At 36.1% G+C, this 22,954-nt stretch overlaps 1 protein-coding gene and 1 non-coding gene across 6 annotated transcripts in view; one reads left to right on the plus strand and one right to left on the minus strand.

The window, feature by feature from the left end:
* The window catches only part of REV3L (REV3 like, DNA directed polymerase zeta catalytic subunit), a 174,642-nt gene that overhangs the window by 135,740 nt on the left and 15,948 nt on the right, over window positions 1-22,954 (minus strand). The gene's annotated exons all lie outside the window — the stretch shown is intronic.
* On the plus strand, window positions 2,666-2,769 carry LOC131515563 (U6 spliceosomal RNA). The gene has a single exon (XR_009263631.1). It is a non-coding gene; the product is annotated as a U6 spliceosomal RNA (small nuclear RNA).

Raw genomic sequence — 22,954 nt, forward strand, 5'->3', positions numbered from 1 at the left:
TAACAGTACCACACTGATAAGGCCTATTAGTTCTACTAAGCATAAAATTGGTTACTTGGGGGCCTGAATAAGGCAGTTATAAGTCATGAAAATTAGAATTCTAAAGTGTTGGACAAAAACATATTGCCAAACTTATCAAACACAATGCAAACCAGAAGTCAGTGGAGTACCATCTTTAAAGTATTAAAAGAAAAACTGATTTTTTTTTAGTGATTGCTTTAGAGTTTGTAGTATACATTTACTCTAAACTACCTCTACTGTCAAATAACATTATACTGCCTTTCATGGGTAAGTGCCTTAAAACAGTATTCCAAATTCTTCTCTCCTGCCCCTTATAACATTGCTACCTAATTTCACTTATCTAGAAGCTGTAATCGCTCAATACATTGTTTCTATATTTTGAACTTCCCTATTACATCAACTAAGAATAAGAAAACAAAAGGTTTTATTTTACCTTCATTTATTCCTTCTCTAATTTTCCTTTTCTCTGAAGAATTTAACATTTCTTGCAAGGCAAGTTAACAGTTCTTGTTGGTGACAGATTTCTTCAGTTTTTGTCTGAGAAACTTTTTAATTTCCCTTCACTTTTGAAAGATAATTTCAATGTATACAGAATTTTAGGTTGTTGATCTTTTTCTTTCAACACTAAACACTTCACTCTTCTCTCTTCTTCCTTGTATGGTTTGTGAAGAGAACTCCAAAGTAATTCTTAACCTTCTTCCTGTATAGGTAAGGTGTTTCTTCCCCTTCTGGCTTCCTTCAAGATTTTCTCCAGGTCTTTGGTTTCCTGCAGTTTGTATATACGTCTAGGTGTAGATTTGGTAGTTGGCATATTTCGTGTCCTCTGAGCTTCCGGGATTGGTGGTTTGGAGTCTGTCATTAATTCTGGAAAATTCTCAGCCATTATTACTTCAAGTATTTCTTTTGCTCCTTCCTCTTTCTGATGAGTCAGCCCACGAAAGGCATTCTTCACTTGTTACAGTACTTTTGATTTCTAGTTTCTTTTGATTGTCTCTTAGGATTTCAATCCCAATGCTCACATTACCCATCTGTTCTTACATGTTACATTTTGTACACCTTTTCCATTAGATGCCTTAAGCATATTGATCATAGTTTAAATTCACCTTCTGATAATTCCAAAATCTCTGCTATATCTCACTAGGAATTAGGCTGTATTTACTGTATAAAATTTCCTCAAACGTCCTGTGGGTTTTTTTTTTTTTTTTTAAGTTTATTTATTTAGAGAGCCAGAGAGAGCACACAAGCAGAGGAGGGGCAGAGAGAGAGGGAGAATACTGAGCAGGCTCTGTACCTTCAGTGCAGAGCCCGATGTGGGGCTCAAACTCATGAACCCTAAGATCATGACCTGAGCTGAAATCAAGAGTTAGACGCTTAACCAAATAAGCCACCCAGGTCCCCCTAAGGTCCTTGTTTTTATCTCTCCTTGTCGTCTTTGGGTTTCCCTAGAAACTCCTTAAAGTGCAAGCCTCATAGTTCTTTAACCTGTAATCCCTTATTATTACACAGGAGCCCTGTTGATGTAAAATGTAGGGGGAAGGGAAGTATTCCATAACCCTATGATGAGGTCTGAGTCTTTTAGAGTGCTTTTGAAAGTGCCTGTCTTTTTTCCCCTCTTAGAAGAGACAGCAAGACTAGAGAGGAAGTTGATTTCCCCAAGTTGGTTAGGTTCTGGGAGTTTCCCCTTTGGGCAAGGAGAGAACAGAATGCTGTGAGCATACTGCAACATGGTGACTACTCCTCTCCTGCTGGAAGCATGAGGAAATACCCGTATCCCCGATCTTAACTGTGAGAACCTGGTGGAGCTTGTGGAGGAAAAACTTACAAAAGTGTGGGGAGCCCTCCTAAAACTGGACCCCAGGAGTTTTTAACTATTAAGCTAATCCACACTCAGCTTCTGGCTGGTCATCAGTTACAGTTCTCCTACCACTTCCTATTTACATTAGCTTATGCTCCCAGCAAGCTGTGATTCTTTGTATTCACCTGTCTCCCCAGTTTGGGGGGCATTAGTTTACTCTGTGACCTCAGTTCTCTGATGTATCTAAGAATTGTTGCCTTTTAGTTTGTTCAACTTTGTTCCTGTTTTAAGGACAAGAATGGTGACTTTTCTTTCATGTCTGAGTGGAAACCAGAATTTTTACGCCCTTTTGATGTCTTTCCATCATTCCTTGTACACTTTATTTTCTGGAACAATAAGATGTTCCAGATTCATCTTGTAGTTTCCTCAAGGGAGTCTTGGTTACTTTTAGTGGAGAATATTGTTTAGAAATCAAGATGTGGATACAAAGTATACTCATTGCTATGGGGGGTATCATTACTTCTAGAACCTCTAAGCACCACACTGAGTTTATATATTTATATACATAAACACACATCCTATATTTCTCTATCCATCTGTCCTTCTCTGCATACGGTAAAAACAGTTCATACTCATACCTCCAAATCCAACCCAACACCCCAGAGACATTCTAGCTGTCCCTATATCCATGTTTTTCTCTTGTCCAACAGTGAGAAACCTGGCTTTTATTATCCTAATATATTTATTCGTTTGCATAATCCTAAAAAACATAAAAAGTAGTTTCAGAACTACTACCTACTACCACTAAGAAAAGCACATATACTGACTAAAATTCAAAGTATTTGTTTAGTGCTCATTTCGGCAGCACCTATACTAAAATTGGAATGATACAGAGAAGATTAGCATGGCCCCCGTGCAAGGATGATTGGCAAATTTGTTTATTCTTCCTTTGTAGGGGGGAGGAGTGGTAAATTTTCCAGATAATGAAATTCACAATAACTATACCTTATTAATTTTGACAAATGTGTGTATCTTTATTAAGTTATGGAACATTTTCCATTTTCATCACCTCCAAAATTCCCTTGTACTGCTTTTCAGTCAATCCCCACTTCCTCTGAGGCAATCAGTGGTCTGATTTTTCACAATAGTTTTGTCTAGCACTTCATAAAAATGCAATCACACTGTATAATATTCTTTTGTGCCTGAATCCTTTTGCCCAGCACTGTGATGTTAATATTCATCCAGGATGTCACATGTATCAGTAATTCATTCCTTTTTGTTGTTCCAAAGTAACTTCTTCTATGGATGTATCAGTTTGTTTACCCATTTTATATATGAGACAAGAGATTCAAAGTGCCTAAAGTCACACAGTTAATCGGATAAGAAGAATTCCAAGGACTTCAGAACCACAAGTACTATAAACTCTTGATCCTTAGTGTGGTGTTCTTTTCACTTTACCAAAGCACCACTTCAAACAAATTTTTAAAGTAACAACAAAAACTGTAGGGATATATTTTTTTATCATATAAATTTAGTGATTTATAAGGAAATACCTATATAATCACATCACAGATGTAATATTTTTTTTAAAAATCACTGTGATAATTTTCAATAAATTCTTAGTAGGAAATGAAAAATATCCAAAATTAAAAGGTTATTGAAACAAATATTTTTAAATCTTTAAGAATATCTGTACAGGTGACAACACCGACATTTCTTCCATAATCCATGCTCCTTCCTAATCCTTACTTCTGCCAATGCTGATTTCAAATTTACCTGGCATTTCTCAAATATCTCTTAAACATTTACCTTATCTTCAGTCAATTACAGGAAAGTAATTTGTATATTCACTAATGTCTTCAGTTTAAACTTATTAACTACCATGAAGAATACTCTCCTAATTCTAACATTTGTAAGCAATTTTTAGCCTTCTGAGTCTCTCAAGTCTGCCAAATCATCCATTTTTAATTCCCTACTTAGAAAATCCATCAATCTATCTCTCCTTAAAACATAACATAAAAGACAGTTCTTCTTCAACCCATAGTCTTTAAGCTCCTTCTCAAACTACAATTGACTGAGTAATTCTGATCTAAGAATGATAATTTTTCTGTAGTATGAAATGCTACTACTTTCCCCTAATGATGAAAGTTTATGGTAGCACCATTCAACATGACCTTAAGTCACTGCCATAGACTGAAGGGTCAAAAGTAGACCACCAAGAGGGAGACTGCCGTTAGGCTGGGTTGTCCCATCACCTCCTCTATTGCCCCAAACATACATACCCTGTATCTCGGCCCAATCTCAATGAACTTGCTTAACATGAAGTAATGGAAAATTTGAGGTCTCTTCCTCAGAAGATATGAACGGATCTATGGATCTATTATATTTGGTGTAAGTTCCACTGTATGGTTCCCCTCTAATAGGTTTCTAGAGCTCTCAGGTGTTCCAAAACAACATCTATCTCATAAGAACATGGTGAAGTATAAAGTGCACCTTGAAGTACTGAGCACTTGTAGATGCTATTTTAATTTGAAATGCTCCCACAAGTTAGGGATTATTATCCTAATTTTCCTAACATGAGAACAGATTAACTTTAGACCTAATCTACCATATACATGATGGCCCAAGAACTTAGTCTATAACATGAATAAGGTACATGAGACCAACTGATTTATCTTATTTCATTTATAAGCCACAACCCTTATCTCATAATTTATATGAAATAAAATTCAATTATTATTTTAAGTGAAGAAAATGAAACATTTAAGATGTAATCAGAGTGGTGAATATAAAACTCTATAACAAAACTTCCCAATGCCAGTCACTAGATCAAGGACAAATGATGGTTTCATTATTAACAGCTATGGCAAAGACAGCTGTTTAGAATATGGCTTCATCTTTTGGTTTTAGGTTTTGAAAATTCCTGTGAACTTCTACTTTAATTGAAATTTTTGATATAGCCAAGATAGCATGTCTAAACAGCTGGACTCCACGTATAATGAAATTAGGCTTACTTGAAAGAAAAAAAAATGCCAGGCCTGTAATGTTACCTGCTCATTTTTCCTTTTTGCTATTAGAAAAATTTTACAAAGTAGGTTAATGTTTAAGGCATACTTTCCTCAACTGGCAGAGAATGTAATAATTTACATCCTATTTCTTTCCCTAGAAATATAGTGGCCAAAATAAGGGAGATTTACAGAAGGCAATGATTAATCCAGAGAACCAACCTAGGTAGTCAGGCAACTGATCATCCCATCATCTTCCAGAATTAACTGGAGATAATAAGACAGAAATGAGAAAATAACATAAACTCTTGGAACACAGCAAATTGCCTTGGAAGGGAAGGAAAAATGGAAACTTTTGGTCCCAGTTAAAGTGTCGATGAGAATATACTTCTATCTGAATGTTAAAAAAAAAAAAAAAAAAGTGTTAAGAATGCAGGTAAAATAAAGACAAGACAATTAAAGGTAGTAAATAAATTTAGAAACTGGATTATTAAAATTATGCTTACAAAGCTTACAAAGAAAGTATCTTTTAAAAATGTTTTCTTGCCTATTGTACGGAAATTAGAATAAACTATCAACCATACATTTTTACTGAACACATAGTACATAAATGGTTTTTTTATAGGTAATATGGATTTTAAAATGAATTAAATATAGTCTCTTGCCCCATCCCCAACTGGGGATAGGGTTTGGGGCACAAAGACACATATAAAACATTACAGAAGTGGCAAACAAAATGCCCAGGGAGCCTAGAGAAAAGAGAAATTATCCAGAATGGGAGTGTGGCAAAAAAGATTTCACCAAAGTGCTATTTACACTGGGCTTTAGACGGGCAAGAATTTAATAGGCAAAGACAGAAAAAGGTAAAGCAAGAAAAAAAACAGAAGGAATAATATATGAATGGTATGGAAGTTAGGAAAAAGTGTAGGATATATTCAGGAAAATCCAAGTATATAAGTGGGGCCGGAATATAGGGTTCATAGTAATAAGAGAGAAAAATAAGAAAAGAAAAGCCTAGAGGGGCGCCTGGGTGGCTCAGTCGGTTAAGCGTCCAACTCTTGGTTTCGCCTCAGGTCACCATCTCACGGTTTGTGAGTTCTGACCCCACATCTGGCTCTGCACTGACAGTGTAGAGCCTGTTTGGGATTTTCTCTCTCCCTCCCTCTTTGCCCCTCCCCTGGTCACACTGTCTCTGTCTCTCTCAAAATAAATAAATAAAATTAAAGAAAAGCAAAGCCTAGAAAAGCAGATTGAAAAAGAGATTGAGGAAGTCCCTAAACATTACACAAAAAGTTCATTTTTAGCAGTGGGGATTCAAATTATTTTGAGCCTTAGAGGCACACAGAATCTAGGTTCACACTATCAGATGAGCCTGTGTACGAGTTAAATTTCACTTTAACAACTGTGTTATCTTACAGCCATCAATCACCAACTCTCCTGCAAGATTTAGAATCAGAATAAATGCAGAAGCGAGTTAAACACTAAATTTTAATAGATTCAGCTGTTCAATGGTCAATATGATTATAGAATAAATAGGGTAACCATATAATTTGTCATCTAAACTGGGATTTTTCAGAATAAAGGCGGGGAACTATTATTAATTATGTTAGTATTAATTAGGAACGTCCCAAGCAAACTGGGGTGGATTGTTAACCTTGTTATAAAAACTCCCCAAATCAAAGGGACTCCTTACTTTTTCTTTCTTAGATTCTCTTCAGTGGGAAACTCCTACTATGAAGCAGGAGAAGAATCTAGTATTTGATATTGAGATTAGTGGCTATGGCATTTTAAAGAGATAGGCACACATTAAAAATGAATAACAGACCTATTCTTTTTATAGTAACAGAGACTTGAAGGGTGAATAACTTCATGCAAATCTGTCAAAGACTTCTTTAACAACAACCATGAACACAGAGGAACTACATACTGATTACTAACCTCACAAAAGCACATTTAGACTTAGATGGTATTCCCAGAGTTTCTGTGTTTATTTGAAAACAGGTTAATTTTCAACTATACCAACCATCTCAAAGCATATTTCTTTTTGTTTTAATACACTACAAGAAAGAAAAAATGTTTTTACTGCTAAAATTACAGAAAACACTTCATGGTTTGTTATGTGGGTGGTTGCAACACTTGGCCTTTAACCTCTTGCCAAATACCACATCACATGTGTTCTGAATCACCAGTAAACCCAGATGCCCTTATATGAGATATTTCAAATCCATCCAGAAGTTAAGAGACAAAACAATACGGTCTTCATGAATGAAACAAAGAACTTCTAAAAGAGAGAAAAGAGAGAAAAGAGAGAGAGAAGAAAAAAGAAAAGGAAGGAAGGAAGGAAGGAAGGAAGGAAGGAAGGAAGGAAGGAAGGAAAAAGAAAGAAAGAGAAAAAGAGGGAAAGGAAGGGAAAGGGGAAGAAAGAAAAAGGGAAAGAAAGAAAAACAGGGAAAGGAAGAAACAAGCGAACCAAGAACTTCTAATGTCAGGACTTGAGAAAATAATTTAACTGCTTTCTTTTTTCTTTTAATGTTTATTTATTTATTTTTAATATTTATTTATTTTTGAGAGAGACAGACAGAGCATGAGAGGGGAGGGGCAGAAAGAGAGGGAGACCCAGAATCTGAAATAGGCTCCAGGCTCTGAGCTGTTGGCACAAGGCCCAATGCAGGGCTTGAACTAAAGAACAGTGAGATCATGACCTGTCCAGAAGTAGGACGCCCAACTGACTGAGCCACCCAGGTGTCCCCTATTTATTTTTTGAAAGAGAGACAGGGTATGAGTGGAGAAGGGGCAGAGAGAGAGGGAGACAGAATCTGAAGGAGGCTCTGGGCTCTGAGCTGTCAGCACAGAGACTGACAGCTGGGCCCGAACTCATGAACCATGAGATCATGACCTAAGCCAAAGGTGGACACTTAACCGACTGAGCCACCTAGGTGTCCCTAATTTAACTTCTCTCTAAATATTCATTCTGGTCAAAGCCTAAGACCAGATAAAAAAGGTCTTGCCACAACAAAAAGAAGTCAAAACTTTTGATATTAAAAAATATTTATATTTATAATCACCTTATGCCAGGGGTTGGTCAACTTTTCCCCTAACAGGACAAATAGTAAATTGTTTAGGCTTTGTAGGCCATAGAGTCTCTTCAAGTATCCATATCTCTCTCCATCTTTTTTTTTTTTTTTTTGGAGAGGAGAAAGAGAGACAGAGAGCACTGTGTACTTAGTATGGAGCCCAATGCAGGGCTTGATCCCATGACCCTGGGGTCACGACCCAAGTCAGAATCAAGAGTTGGACGCTCCACCAACTGAGCCACCCAGGCACGCCTATCCTTATCCTTCTGAAGCACAACAGCAACTACAGACAATATGAAAATGAATGGAAAGGGCTGTGATCCAGTAAAACTTTACTTACAATTGGATTTGGTTCTCAGGGCTGTATAAGAGTATAAGCTCTTTTCTAGAATATAAGCTCCTTTTTATCACTCGTCTTGGATAGTGCCTGGTACGTAATATATGCTCTGAAAATGTTTATAGATGAATATTATTTAGTAATCAAAAAAGAAGCAAAATGTCTGAGCTACCGTGGGACAAACATCGTGCTTATTGAGTATTATTTGAGTTATTATTCTAGTTAGAGTTCATAGGTTGATATTTCTCACATAAAATATATAAATATTTTTCATTAAAAAAAACTTTAATTGTAATATTAATCATGTCACTACTGAACTCTGCCTACCCAAGATTAATACTAATTTTCTGGCTTTTCCAGGCCATTTACATAAATAGGTAATCTGATTACATAGTATAAGGACTGTAGCTGAAAGGTCATGTTGAGTTAAAGCCAGGATTAATACCATGGCAAGTGAGAGTCAAAGGCAGGTGGAAAGAACCCTGCAGAGAAGATGTGTGTGCAGGGAATGGAAGAAAAGACAGAACTGTCTGTACCATGCAGTGAAGATCTGAGAGATTTCTCTGCATTATAATAATAAATCTCCTTTTTATTAGAGCTTCTTTGAAAGGGCTTCTATTCTTTGCAGTTAAATGATTCCTGACTAGAAAATGGATTATGAAACATTTTGGAGAGGAGTTAATATCTGAGATGAATTCTTAAAAAATGAAGACAGGGTTTCTAGTCTACATGGAGTAATAGAGAACAGATTTACAATCCTGCCTGAAACAACAACAAAAACAGAAGAAATATATGAAACAATAGTTTCCACACATTGGACAATGGCTGGTATAGGAGAGTAATCCCTGACAGAAGGGAAACAAAGTCAGCACCCTGGGAGCAGAGGGAGAAGGAAGCCAAGTGGAAGCTCAACAATCTCCCTGAGCTGAGAAAGTATGAGTCCAAGACTGCTGGAATTTGCCTGGGAGAGTACTAGAGAGGAGAGAGTTGCAGAGAGATAGTAGAGTAGGTCTGCAGAGGGCCCCGTCAAGACTATTGAGTAGTATAGTATCAGCACATGCTTGTGAGGAATCTACCCAAAGCTAGGAAAAGAACTAAAAGGAACAGAGGGAACAATCCCAGGGGGTCAGACAGTGGCAAGAATAATTTGTTTCATCTAGAAAGGAAAAAAAAATCTTATATTTCACAGGACATCAGGCAGAACAATCATAATGTCTCAGTAGTGGCACAAAATTAGTCCTAAAGTTTGCTCTGGGTTCCACCTGAACAAGCATAAAAATAGCACTGAAAGTGTCAAACTCTTTCCAAATAACAGTGTCCCAGAATAAAACTCAAGAATACTTCTAGGGGTGGGGTGCCTGGGTGACTCAGTCGGTTAAGTGACCAACTTCGGCTCACGTCATGATCTCACGATTCATGAGTTCGAGCCCCGCGTCAGCCTCTGTGCTGACAGCTCAGAGTCTGGAGCCTGCTTCAATTCTGTATCTCCCTCGCTCTCTGCCCCTCTCTCACTCGCACTCTGTCTCTCTCTTTCTCTCTCTCTCAAAAATAAATAAACATTAAAAAAAAAAAAAAAAAAAAGACTACTTCTAGGAGTGCCTGGGTGGTTCAATCGGTTAAACTTCCAACTCTTGATTTCAGCTCAGGTCATGATCTCACAGTTTTGAGATCAAGCCCCACATGGGGATCTTTGTGGGCGTGAGCCTGCTCAAGATTCTCTCTCCCCTTCCCACCCCTCCCCTACTCTCTCTCAAAAAAAAAAAAAAAAAAAAAAAGTATTTCTAGAAATACAAAATATCCCAAACACAAGGTTAAATTCACAATGTCTGGCATGTAATAAAAAATTATCAGGCATGAAAAAAAATAGAAAAATATGAGAAGAAAAAGCAGCAATAGAAACAAGGCAAAAACTGATAAATACTAGAATTAATAAAAATATCAAGATAGTTCTTATAACTGTAATCTGTATGTTGAAGAAGGTAGAGGAATGCTTGGACATGTTAAGCAGAGATGTGGACAACATAAAAAGAATGTGAATCAAAATTTTCATCTTACCAGAGATGAAAAATAAATGTTTGAGATGAAAAATACAATGGATGGAATTAATAGCATATTAGAAATGGTAGAATTAAAGATTAAGAACTGGAAAACAGCAATAGAAATTACTCAAAATGAGGCATAAAATAAGCCTGAAAAAAAAAAAAAATGAAAATGTTAGTAACCTACACATGAGTTAAGCAGTCTCATATACTTGTAATTTGAGTCCTCAAGATGGAGGATAAGTGCTATATAAGATTACAAAAAAAAAAAAAAAGCGAGAGAGAGAGAAAGAGAAAGATAGGGACGTATGGGCTTGAAGTAGTACACAAGAGCAAGCTCTAATGGATTATGGAGAGTAGGAAAGAAATGGCAATGGCATTTGTCTGACAATGGCAGACAAGTAACACAGCTAGAAGCTGCTGCCTCTAAGAAAGAAGTAAGGACCCAGATTAGGATGTGATGGTAAGAAAAGAGAGAACTGAAAACATTTTAAAGGAAGAAATAATAGGAATTCATGATTAACTATATACTGGAAAGGACAATGTTAAGAAGTTTAAATTTCGAAAAGGACCAAACTAAGTTTGAATCCCAGATTTTTTACTTATTATACGAAGTTGGAGACGTTATTTAATATCTCTCTGCCTTAGTTTCCTCATTAGTAAACTGTAGAATATAGTAGTACCTATCTAATAGGGCTGTTTTGAGAATTAAATGAGTTAAAACATGGAAAGTACTCTGACATGTAGTAAGTGCTTAATAAATACTGGTTATTGCAGTTCTCAAACCTTTTGGTCTCAGGACTATTTTTCATTCTTAAAAGTTATGGAGGACCCCAAAGAATTTTATGTGGGCAGTCTATCAGTATTTACCATATTAGATATTACAACTGAGAAATTAATATAAAGTATTGACATTTTCATTCATTAAAATTAATAAACCTATTACATGTGCACATGAATAACATTTTGTTTTTTAAAAGAAAAACATTGGTGGGAAGATACAAACTGTTTTACATTTTTGTACATCTCTCGAATGTCTGGCTTGCTAAGAGAAAGCTGGGTTCTCATATCTGCCTTTGTTCAATCTGTTGCTTATGTTGTTTTGGCTAGGAAAGACAACCAACCAAACTGTGTTATGTAGAAGCTAATTCACCCAAGAAAACTAAGATAGCATCTCCTGGGTAGAACAACTAAGTTTTAAAAAGGGGACAGCAAATTATTCATTCTTTAAATCTTAAGAGTGCTCAAGAGCAAAATAAGATATTAACTACAAACTATTTTACTCAGCTCACAAGAGAAAGAGCCAGAGAAACTATTTGTTTATTAAATTTATCCCACATGAGCTATAAGAAGAACTGCAGAAAGGAGATGGAACCACAAAGAATTCCCATATAAGATAAAAGAGATGCACAGTTCTACATGAAGAGTAAGGAAATGCCTAGGCCTGAGCTGAGAGTTTGGAAAGTTCTAAGTGTAAGAAATCAGATCTCTAAAGGACACAGAAAAAGAGAGCAGGGCCAAGTAATGGAATCTGGGGCAGGTGGGGAGGCCAGGGGGGGGTGCCAGTACTGGAGAGAAGGAAAACAATCTTCTTTTTATGGGCAGAAGATTTAAATAGATACTTCACCAGAAAAGATATGTGAATGGCAAATAAGCGCATGAAAAGATTTACAGTATCCTTAGTCCTTAGAAATGAAAATTAAAACAACGAGATATCATTACATTCCCACCAGAAAAAGATACAATTTTAAAAAGACTAAACCAGAAGCAAATGTTGAGAATATGGAGAAATTGGACCTTCCATACACTGTTAAAGGTAATGCAAAATGGTATAGCTACTTTGGAAAAGAGTTTGGTAGTTTCTCATGACCTAAATTTACTATATGACCCAGAAATCCTACCCCAAGAGAAATGAAAATATACAGTCACATAAAGACTTGTATATGACTGCTCACAGCAGCTCTTTCATAATAGTCCAAACTGGAAACAATCCAAATGTCCAGTATCTACCATTGCAGTATATCCATATAATGGAATATGACTTAGCAATGTAAAGGAACACACTACTCATACATGCAACAATATGGATAAAGGCACAAATGACTACATATTGTAGGATTCCATCACATGAAATTCTGGAAAAGGCAAAACTATAGTAATTATAGTGACAAAGCAGATCCATGATTGCTGGTAGTGGGGAGAGAGGTTTGACTGAAAGGAACACAAGGAAACTTCTTAGGGTGATAAATTTTCTGTATATCACGATTGTGGTGACAGTAGTTATAGGATTGCTACATTTGCCAAAACTCACCATTTGTATATTTAAAATAGGTCCGTTCTTTGTACACAAGTTATCTCAATAAAACTAATTAAGGAAAAATAATGAACACATCTTCCTTCATCTTATCTGTCACTCACCGGGATTTCTCAACGGTTGACAGAAAATGGCAGCAGGTAGGAAAGTAGAGACATGGAAATCATTGACAAGAAAGGATAGGGAGTCGATAGGAATGATGCAATCAAATGAAGAAATAATATGCCATTTTTATTAGGTTTCAAACATTCCAAAAATGAGAATAATCAGCTTCTAAAAGACACCTTGACCAGTCCAAAATATGTTTTGTTGTTAACGGTATTTCTTACATTATGTTCCAAGGGATACCTAAATCAGAAGCATCCTAGACCTTCTCTGCCAGAAACTCTAGGTGCAGTCCCCAGTCTACCTCTTAAGTTGCTCCCAAAGAAATTATTTTGTGGGGTGCCTGGCTGGCTTAGACAGTAGAGCATATGACTTGATATCAGGGTTGTGAGTTTGAGTCTCATGTTGGGTGTAGAGATCACTTAAAATTAAAAAATCTTGGGGCAGCCAGGTGGCTCAGTCGGTTATGTATTGGACTCTTGATTTTGGCTCAGGTCATGATCTCATGGTCATGAGATCAAGCCCCATGTAGGGCTCAGCCTGGAGCATGGAGCCTGCTTGAGATTCTCTCTCTCTCTCTCTCTCTCTCTCTCTCTCTCTCCCGCCGCTCCTTCCCTCCCTCCCTCCACCCCTAGTCCATTTGTGCTCTCTCTCAAAATAAACTTAAAAAAAAAACAAAAACAAAAAACTTCTGTTCTCCTTTAAAAAATTTTTTTTTAGGGGCGCCTGGGTGGCGCAGTCGGTTAAGCGTCCGACTTCAGCCAGGTCACGATCTCGCGGTCCGTGAGTTCGAGCCCCGCGTCAGGCTCTGGGCTGATGGCTCGGAGCCTGGAGCCTGTTTCCGGTTCTGTGTCTCCCTCTCTCTCTGCCCCTCCCCCGTTCATGCTATGTCTCTCTCTGTCCCAAAAATAAATAAAAAACGTTGAAAAAAAAATTAAAAAAAAAAATTTTTTTTTAATATTTTTAAATTTATTATTTTTTATTTTTTTTGAGAGAGAGCACATATGCTGGGGAGGGACAGAGAGAGAGGGAGAATGAGAATCCCAAACTGGCTCCATGCCCTGCACAGAGCCCAACCCAGGGCTCAGTCTCACCACAGTGATTTCATGAACTGAGCTGTGATCAAGATTCCAATGCTTTACCGACTGAGCCATCCAGGTGCTCCAAAATAAAAAAAAATCTTAAAAAAAAAAAAAAGCAGAAATTATTTTGCAAACCGAATCAGAGAGAACCACTGTACTAGAAGGAATGTACACACGTGCTTGCATACACACATACCCCAATTTAGATTTGCAAAAAGCTCCAAGTCAATAGTATTAAACAGCACATATGATTTCTTTTTTTTTTTAATTTTTTAAATGTTTATTTATTTCTTGAGAGAGCATAAGCAGGAGAGGGGCAGAGCAAGAGGGAGACACAGACTCCAAAGCAGGGTCCATGCTCTGAGCTGCCAGCACGGAGCCCAACGCGGGGCTCGAAGTCCTGAACTGTGAGATCATGACCTGAGCGCAAGTCGGATGCTTAACTGACTGAGCCACCCAGGCGCCCCTAACATATGATTTCCTTATGGGAACAGAGAATCATCCTTAATTACTTCCTGGAGATGCAAGGATCTCAAAAGAGATCATCTACCAAAACCATTTAGGAAACTCCCAATGTACTCAATGTATTGCCTTCCAATCACCCTAGACTTAAATAGACAATTTCTAAGCAAAGAAAATAAAAAGACCCGAGACCATACCAAGTTTGAAGTTCCATGTTGCCATATTGCTTCTGTTTCACCACTATCTAGTTGTTAGTAGCAGGTGATAGCCACTTTGATTTTAATTACTATTTGCAAATCACAATAGTTTCTTTAAATATGTGATTTTAAAAAGCATATGCTATATTTTCCTCTTAATAAATTCTGTTGATTTGTTAAAGAATTTCCTATGGGCTTTCTCTGTATATTCAACTTAATTTCAAACATCTTTAAAATCACGTCAAAAGAAAATACAATTTAATAATGAAACAAAACAATGTTAGGAACTGTAGAGAACAAAGCTGAGTGAATAGCCAAGTTCTTTACCTTCATGAGGTGGTGTGTGTATGTTTTACAATACACATAAAACTCACCATTTTAACTTTTTCAGTGTACAATTCAGTGATATTAAGCACATTCACAATACTGTGTAACCATTATCACCATTCATCTCTAGAACATCTGGATCATCCCAAACTGAAACTCATTTAACATTAAATCCCCATTTCCTCCTTCCTCAGGCCCTAGTAACCACTAATTTGCTTTCTTTCTCTATACCACATACCTCATATAAGTGGAATCATACAATATTTGTCCTTCCATCATGAGTATTTTCTACTAATTCTTAATACATCTCTAGGGACCAAGCCCTGAGGGACACAAAGACTGGCAGCATACTAATCTGTCCTCAGGAAATTTACACTTTAATAGGGAAGTCAGACAACTCAAAAACAAAACCTTGCAAGTCAGTGTGATAACAGCTCTAACAGAGGTACAAAGTACAATGGTGGCACAAAGGACTAATTAACTCAGGAAAGTTTCGTAATGGAGGTAATGTCTCAGGACATTTTAAAATATTCACTGAATTAATTGAATGGAAATGGTCATTTCCTCCAGAGGAATGGCATTCATTCACTCATCAAACATTTAAGGAAGGACAACACTATACCCAGCACTCCACACCTAGAAGAGCCAAAGTTCCTGCTTTCCCTAAGCTGAAAGTAAATGCAGAACCATGAGATACACATCCGAGGAAGAGTTAAGTAGTTCAGACTGAAAAGCAAAGTGCTTGGGGAAAAATAAGATGAGGCTGGGAAGGGATTCAGGTATCAGATTATGGAAAAGTCATCCAGAGTTTTACTCTATACTGTAGGCCAGTTTGAGAACTTTAGAATATATAAGAATCATTAGTGGCACTTGCCAGAAGTACACATTCCTAGACAACCCCAGAGGTTTTTATTTCATATGTCTGAGATGGACCTCAGGAATTTGTATTTTTTTAAAGTTATGTTGTGTGTGTGTGTGTGTGTGTGTGTGTGTGTGTGTGTGTGTGTGTGTTTTGAGAGACAGCAAGGGAGCGAGTAGGGGAGGAGCAGAGAGAGGGAGAGAGAATCCCAAGCAGGCTCTGCACTATCAGTGCAGAACCCCATATGGGGCTCAAATCCATGAACCGTAAGATCATGACCTGAGATCAAGAGTCGGACACTTAACCAACTGAGCCACCTAGGAGCCCCAGGAATCTGCATTTTTAATGAGTACCCCAGGTGATTCTAAAACAAGTACATCCATGAACTACTTTTCAGGAAATACCTCTGTAGAAAACAGGAAACTAAAGATGGCTTCAAAGAAGACAATAATGTGAACAGATTATATGTTTTATTAATTTTCCCCATTTATAAAGTAATGCATGCTTTTATAAGATATAAAAGAGCCCAAAAAAGAAAAACACCACTCAAATCCATAACCTTCATATTCAGTATTTTATTATTTTCCTAATGTTTATATTATATAAACTTTTATTTTTTTTTAATTTTTTTTTTTTAACGTTTATTTATTTTTGAGACAGAGAGAGACAGAGCATGAACAGGGGAGGGTCAGAGAGAGAGGGAGACACAGAATCTGAAACAGGCTCCAGGCTCTGAGCTGTCAGCACAGAGCCCGACGCGGGGCTCGAACTCACGGACCGCGAGATCATGACCTGAGCTGAAGGCAGACACTCAACCAACTGAGCCACCCAGGCGCCCCTATATAAACTTTTCAACAGAAGGTTCATACTGTACAGACTAAACTCTATGTTCTTCACTTAGTCATGCATGTGCACATGTCCTCTTTCTATTCTTAGGTTTTTGATGGCTATCTGGCAGGTCACATGCATCATATAGATGTAACTACCCTTTTTTTAAGTACTTAAGTTATTAGCAATTTTTCGCCTAGTTTCCTATACCACTGTCAATATGTCAACATTTGGATAAAATGTGGGTTTTAGAAAGATCACTCTAGTGACATCATAAGGGCTGAATTTGAAAAGAGGTGAATTCAGAGATAATCTGAGAGGCTATTACGATGGCCTAAAATTTTACTCAAAGTAGTAATAATAGAAATGGACAGAGAGTGGACTTGATAGTCTACAATCTACATGTAAAGATTTGTCATCTGTTTAAGATTATATACAAAGAAGTAATTCCTCTTCTTCAATAAATGTTTACCAAAGCCCGACAATGTATCAAAGAATGATTACCAAGAAAAATACACTAGAATACTACGCATTTGCACTTTCTTTTATTTGTGTATATGTGCATGCATAGGATCAGGATTCCAATTGCATTTAAGTAATTTAGAGTCTTCCTTTTCATCAGAGGAAAAACAATTCCCTATTCTGAATGTACAACTGCAAAAGTAGAGCCAGAAAGAGTCACAGTTGTCAACAAAAGCTTGACCCTCTGTTCTCAAGTTATAAGCTGGGGCTGTAGTGGGAATTTAACACACTACACAAGAAGTTGCCCGTGATCAGGTTTACTTCAGTTTTTAAAAAGAATCTGCATATACTGGGGCTTTCTGCCAAAAAAGCAAATGTTTCATGCATTTGGCTCCTCGTCCTTTCATGTGGCTAGTGTCCAATATCAACTTGGAGATCTCCCCATTTCAAAATCTGCCAGCTACTGAAACATGGGTCAAACAAAACATTTTTCCTTTCTATGAAAAAGTGTAATGTATCATGACAAGGAATCTTACTAGGTAAAGCTGAGATCACATAAAAATGCTTACCATGAACAAGTTCCACCTAACATTTTTTTTTAAATACTAATATCCATTAAGCTTCAGATTTCAAAAGTAAGGATTTTTTATAATTAAATATTAAATTCTTGAATCACACATATACAAAGATTCTGTATTTAGTAAATCTGACACATCTCAATTGATGTAAAAGAAAAAAATTAGCATATCTTACTTTCTTTTTGAGATAACACTACTTTTTTTATTCATCTACCATATAATTCTTTAAAAAACTAGAAGTTTCTGGGGCGCCTGGGTGGCTCAGTCAGTTAAGCATCTGACTTCAGCTCAGGTCATATTCTCACAGTTTGTGAGTTCAAGCCCTGTGTCGGGCTCTGTGCTGACAGCTCAGAGCCTGGAGCCTGCTTCAGATTCCATGTCTCCCTCTCTCTCTGCCCCTTCCCTACTCACTCTCTGTCTCTCAAAAATAAATAAACATTAAAAAATAATAAAAAAATAAAATAAAATAAAACACTAGAAGTCTTTTATCACTTTTGATAATTCAAAGCATATATATATATTCAAAAAACTTTCCCATACTTTGAAATTTCCAAGTTTTATTTATACTAGTAGGTTTATGAATTTTTAGTGATCTTAAAGCTTCCATCTACACTTCCAATAACTTCCAACACTTTCTCAATTAACTGACCACAAAAACCAAAACATACTGATTTCTTACTTGTACTGTACCTCATGTCTATTTAATTCTATATAGTCCCAGGGGTGCCTGGCTGCCTCAGTCAGTACAGCATGCAACTCATGATCTCAGGGTTGTGAGTATGAGCCCCACCCTGGGGAATAAAGATAACTTAAAAATAAAATCCTAAAAAAAAATTCTACATAGTCCTAGGAGCGTAATAAACAAACATATGTGAGTCTAGCTACTTCATAATATGTAGTATTAATTTTTTATTCCAAATTAAGTATGTACTATCACAATAACTGAGGCTCAGAATAAAAATCTAGTGAATTTCAAGGGATTAACATAGGTAGAAAAATAAGACATAAAACATAAAATTAAAACTTACTGTGGGCCCTAAGTCATTAGAATTATATTCTATCTTCATAACAATAGCCACAATCTCATGGCCCTCAAATCTAATCAGACTGTTTTTAGTAGGGACAAAATTTATTATAAACTTACACTTTTACTAATAATCTGAAAGATCTCAGGATATGCCAAAAAAAGTACATGACTTTATATTATAGAGTCACCTTCTGAAATATCACTACTTCAGGAATAGCAACAATCATTATCATCAAGGAAATCTCCCTAAAAGATAAATCTCATATCAGAAAAAAAAAAGTGGGGGAAAATAAGAAAAAAATCATAACAAATCATGTAAGAGCTATGAGACAGTACCTGGTGCTCTAACATCCACTTAACTGAAATCACACAGAAGAGAGAGAACAGTTCGAGAGAAATACATGAAGAGATAATGGCTGAGAATTTTCCGAATTCAATAAAAGATACCAAACCACAGAACCAAGCAGTTCAGAGAACACCAAGCAAAAGCAAACAGACATATCATGTTCAAAAGTAAAGGCAAATCATATGCAAAGACAAAAAATTTTAAAGATAGAAAAAAAAAAAAAGACACGTAATATATCGAATCAAAGGTAAGAATCACAGCAAAACTACATAAGCCAGACAACAGCAGAGTGGTATCTAAAGGGGAGGGGAAAGCAACCCACAATTCTATACTCAGCAAAAATATTTTATAAAAATAAAGGAAAAATAAGTCTCTTTTACAAAAGTAAAACTGGGATAATTTATTACCACCAGACTTACACTACAATAAAATAAATGTTAAAGAAAGTTCTTTGGGCAGATGGAACAGGATACAAGACAGAAACTTGGATCCACACAAAGAAATCAACAACACTAGAAATGACATAAATGAAAGTCTTCATTTATTTCTTATTTGTAATTGCTCTAAAAGGTAACTGTCTATCAGTGCCTGGGTGGCTCAATCGGGTAAGCGTCCAACTTCGGCTCAGGTCGTGATCTTGCGGTTCATGAGTTCAAGCCCCGCGTCAGGCTCTGTGCTGACAGCTCAGAGCCTGGAGCCTGCTTTGGATTCTGTCTCCTTCTCTCTGCCCCTCCCCAACTCATACTCTGTCTCTCTCTCTCAAAAATAAACAAACATCAAAAAAATTTTTAAAAAAGGATAACAGTCTAAAGCGAAAATAGTAGCAACATATTGTGTGTTGATAGTATACATAAAAGTGAAATGTAAGACAACAAAAGCACAAAAAATAAGCAGGAAGAATTGGGTACCCTTATAGTACATATAAAACTATATACTATTGTATGATAGAAGACTTTGCTTAGTTACAAATGTGTATTTCAAACCAACAGCTGCCACTAAATTAATTTCAAAAGGTATAAATAAATAAGCAAAAAGTGGAGAAAGGGAATAAAAAACATCCAAGTAATCCAAAAGCAGGAAAACAAGGCAAAGAACAGAGATAACAGTAGAAAACAGCTAGGACTGTGGTAGACTTTTAGTCTAACCATATTACTAATCACATTAAATGTAAACAATCTAAACACACAAATTAAAAGACAGACTACTGGACTAAATGAATAAGCGCAACTATATGCTGGATCCTTTCTACAAGAAACCCATACAAAAGCATAAATGGGTTGAAAGTAAATGGATGAAAAAAGATGTCTTGGGAGACGATTCTACACTGGTCTCTGTTGGGGTAGCAGTTTTTCAATCTACTTCTCCATACTTTATCTGCAACCATCTCCCATCTGCAGTCAATAAAATGAAGATCCCAGAAATCTCATGTCTAGTAACAGTATCTATGAAATTTGTGGCAAGTTAATTCATTAGTTTGCGAGAAGATAAAATTTCAAACACTTCATTCTTGACATGATATACATCATGTAAACACTAATAAAAAAAACTGGAATAGTTATATCAACAACAGACAAGGAAGATTTCAGAACAAGGAACATTAGCAGGGATAAAGAGGCCGCCTCACCAAGACAACATAATAATCCTAAATATGTAAGGCCCTAACTAAGCTTCAAAATACATGAAGCAAAAGCTGAGAACTAAAAGAGAAATTAATTAGACAAATCCACCAGTTGGAGACTTCAACACATCTCTCTCAATATTTGATAGATAAACATAAAGAAAAATTCTACCTTACTAGTGAGAGAAAAAAATACAAACTCACAGTGAGATATCATTTATGCCTATAAGAATAAATTTAAAACTTAAGTCTGACAATTCTAAATGTTGGTGAAGATGTGTAACATCCGAACTCTCACACACTGCTGGTGGGAATACACTTTGGTAGAACCACTTTAGAAAACAATTTGGCATTACCTAGTAAAGGAGAGTTGTGCATGCTCTTACCTCAACTATTCAACCCCTAGTATAACCATATAAATTCTTATACACATGCACTGGAAGGCATGCACAACAGTTTTCATAACATCATTGTTTGTAATTGGGGAAGAAAAACAGGAAACAACTCAAATGTTCAAAGATAGGAGAATGAAAAAATAAAATTGTGGTACAGTCATATATAACACAATACTATATAGCAGTGAAAATGAATGAACTACAGCTATATAATTCAACAAAGATAATGTCCAAAAACATAATGTTGGAGGGAAAAAATCACAGAAGAACAAGCACGTTATAAATAACTCCAGAAAGATAAAACAACATATTGTTTAGTGACATATATATTTGAGGTAAAACTATAAAGAAAATCAAGGAAATGATTAACCAAAATTCAAAACCAAAATTAGGAGAGAAGGAGGCAATCAAATACTTCAAAGATATCTATAATATTCTATTTCTCACCCTAGGTATTAAAACAGATAATTGTTATATTCTTTAATCTGTATGTACTATAGATACTCTCATGTTTTTATATATTTATAATTTAAAATGCTTACAAAGAATAAGCAATAAATACTGATTCACTCAGCAAATATTAAAAACAAGCCAAAAAAAAAAAAATCACGAAATACAAATACATACATTAGGCCCAACTAGACACTGACACTCACATGACTCAAAAAGGCCACATGGTTATACTTAACAGGATATAAAACATGACATAACATGCCAGCAAGGCAGTGTCAGGTAGTTAGTCTTCATCAGGAGTCTGCAGAGCAATTCAGAGATACTCTTTTGGCTCTCCATAGGAGGCAGGTAAAGCATGAGAGGATGAGATCACGAGGGTTGGTGTAATAACCACCCTAGCTGAGAAATATCAAATAGCAACCACTATCTCCAGTTCCATAGACTGTCTCCTGAGCCTCACAACAGACTTGCTCAATTACAAGAGTTATCAAACCCAGGGAATGTTTCACACCTAAAAATGTAACTGATGGGAGCATAGCTCTCTTCATTCCGGATGTTAAATTAGTTTCCATCACTGATGAAATCACCAAAAGTCCTAAGGGCCTTTACAATCTGGAGACTTTCAAGTAATGCTCTGATTAAAAACAAAAACACCATCTCACGTTATCCAGTAATAAGTTCTCTTCTTCCACATGATAGAGAGGATGCACAGTGAGAACAGAGGAAAGACTTGACCACAACCTATTAGATGAATGTTTTCATCTAAGTATGTTGTGCACAATTATTAATTTTGTGTATCTGGAAGGGCAGTTCTATCAGCTTAGAAGTGGAAAACAAGACAATTAACCAGATTTTCCATACTCTGCCTCCTGGCAAACACCAGGAATGAATAAATGGCCTCTTGTTCATAGAAGGATAAACAAGGGACCTATACAAATGGCAGCATAGATAAAACATCTTCTTAAATTGTCAACTGTTACATTAACAAAAGAAACGTAGACAGTATCTGCTGTGTGTCTCAGTAAAATACAAGAAAATTAATTTCCTATAAAATATCTTCCATAAGGAAAGATAATCCATTAAAAAGACACCAAGAAGAAATGAGAACATAATAGATGTATGCAGACTAAGATACAAACCTATACTCTAAGAAATAAGAAAAATGACAGGAATAAACAACAAAATTAAATTCTGCACTTGAGATGAGAAAGAACAGAATCAATATTGCAAAAAACCTATCAGTAATGTAAAAGATGAAAATAAAAATGTTCACCGAGAATGCAAAAGACAATGTTAAAAATAAGAAGATAGGTATAAAAAAGAAATGTGAACGAATCCACCAATAAGAGGTATTTAATTTTTTTTAAAAAAAAGGCTTAACAAATGAAATGAAAGCGATATTCCAAGGTATAATAGAAGACTATCCCAAAATAAAAAGCACCAGCATTTCTACAACAGCAAGACTTTCTTGTCTCAGTCAAAAATAAAAGATAACCAGAATAAGGGCTAGACAATTATAAAGGAAAAGCATGGGACACATGAATACCATATTGAGTCAGGCTTTCATTAATACATGTGTGCAACAAAAAGCCATTTTCAGATATTCAAAGGGTTCAGGAAAAGTAACCCA

Source organism: Neofelis nebulosa, chromosome 6 (genome assembly GCF_028018385.1).
Source record: "Neofelis nebulosa isolate mNeoNeb1 chromosome 6, mNeoNeb1.pri, whole genome shotgun sequence".
NCBI lineage: Eukaryota > Metazoa > Chordata > Mammalia > Carnivora > Felidae > Neofelis > Neofelis nebulosa.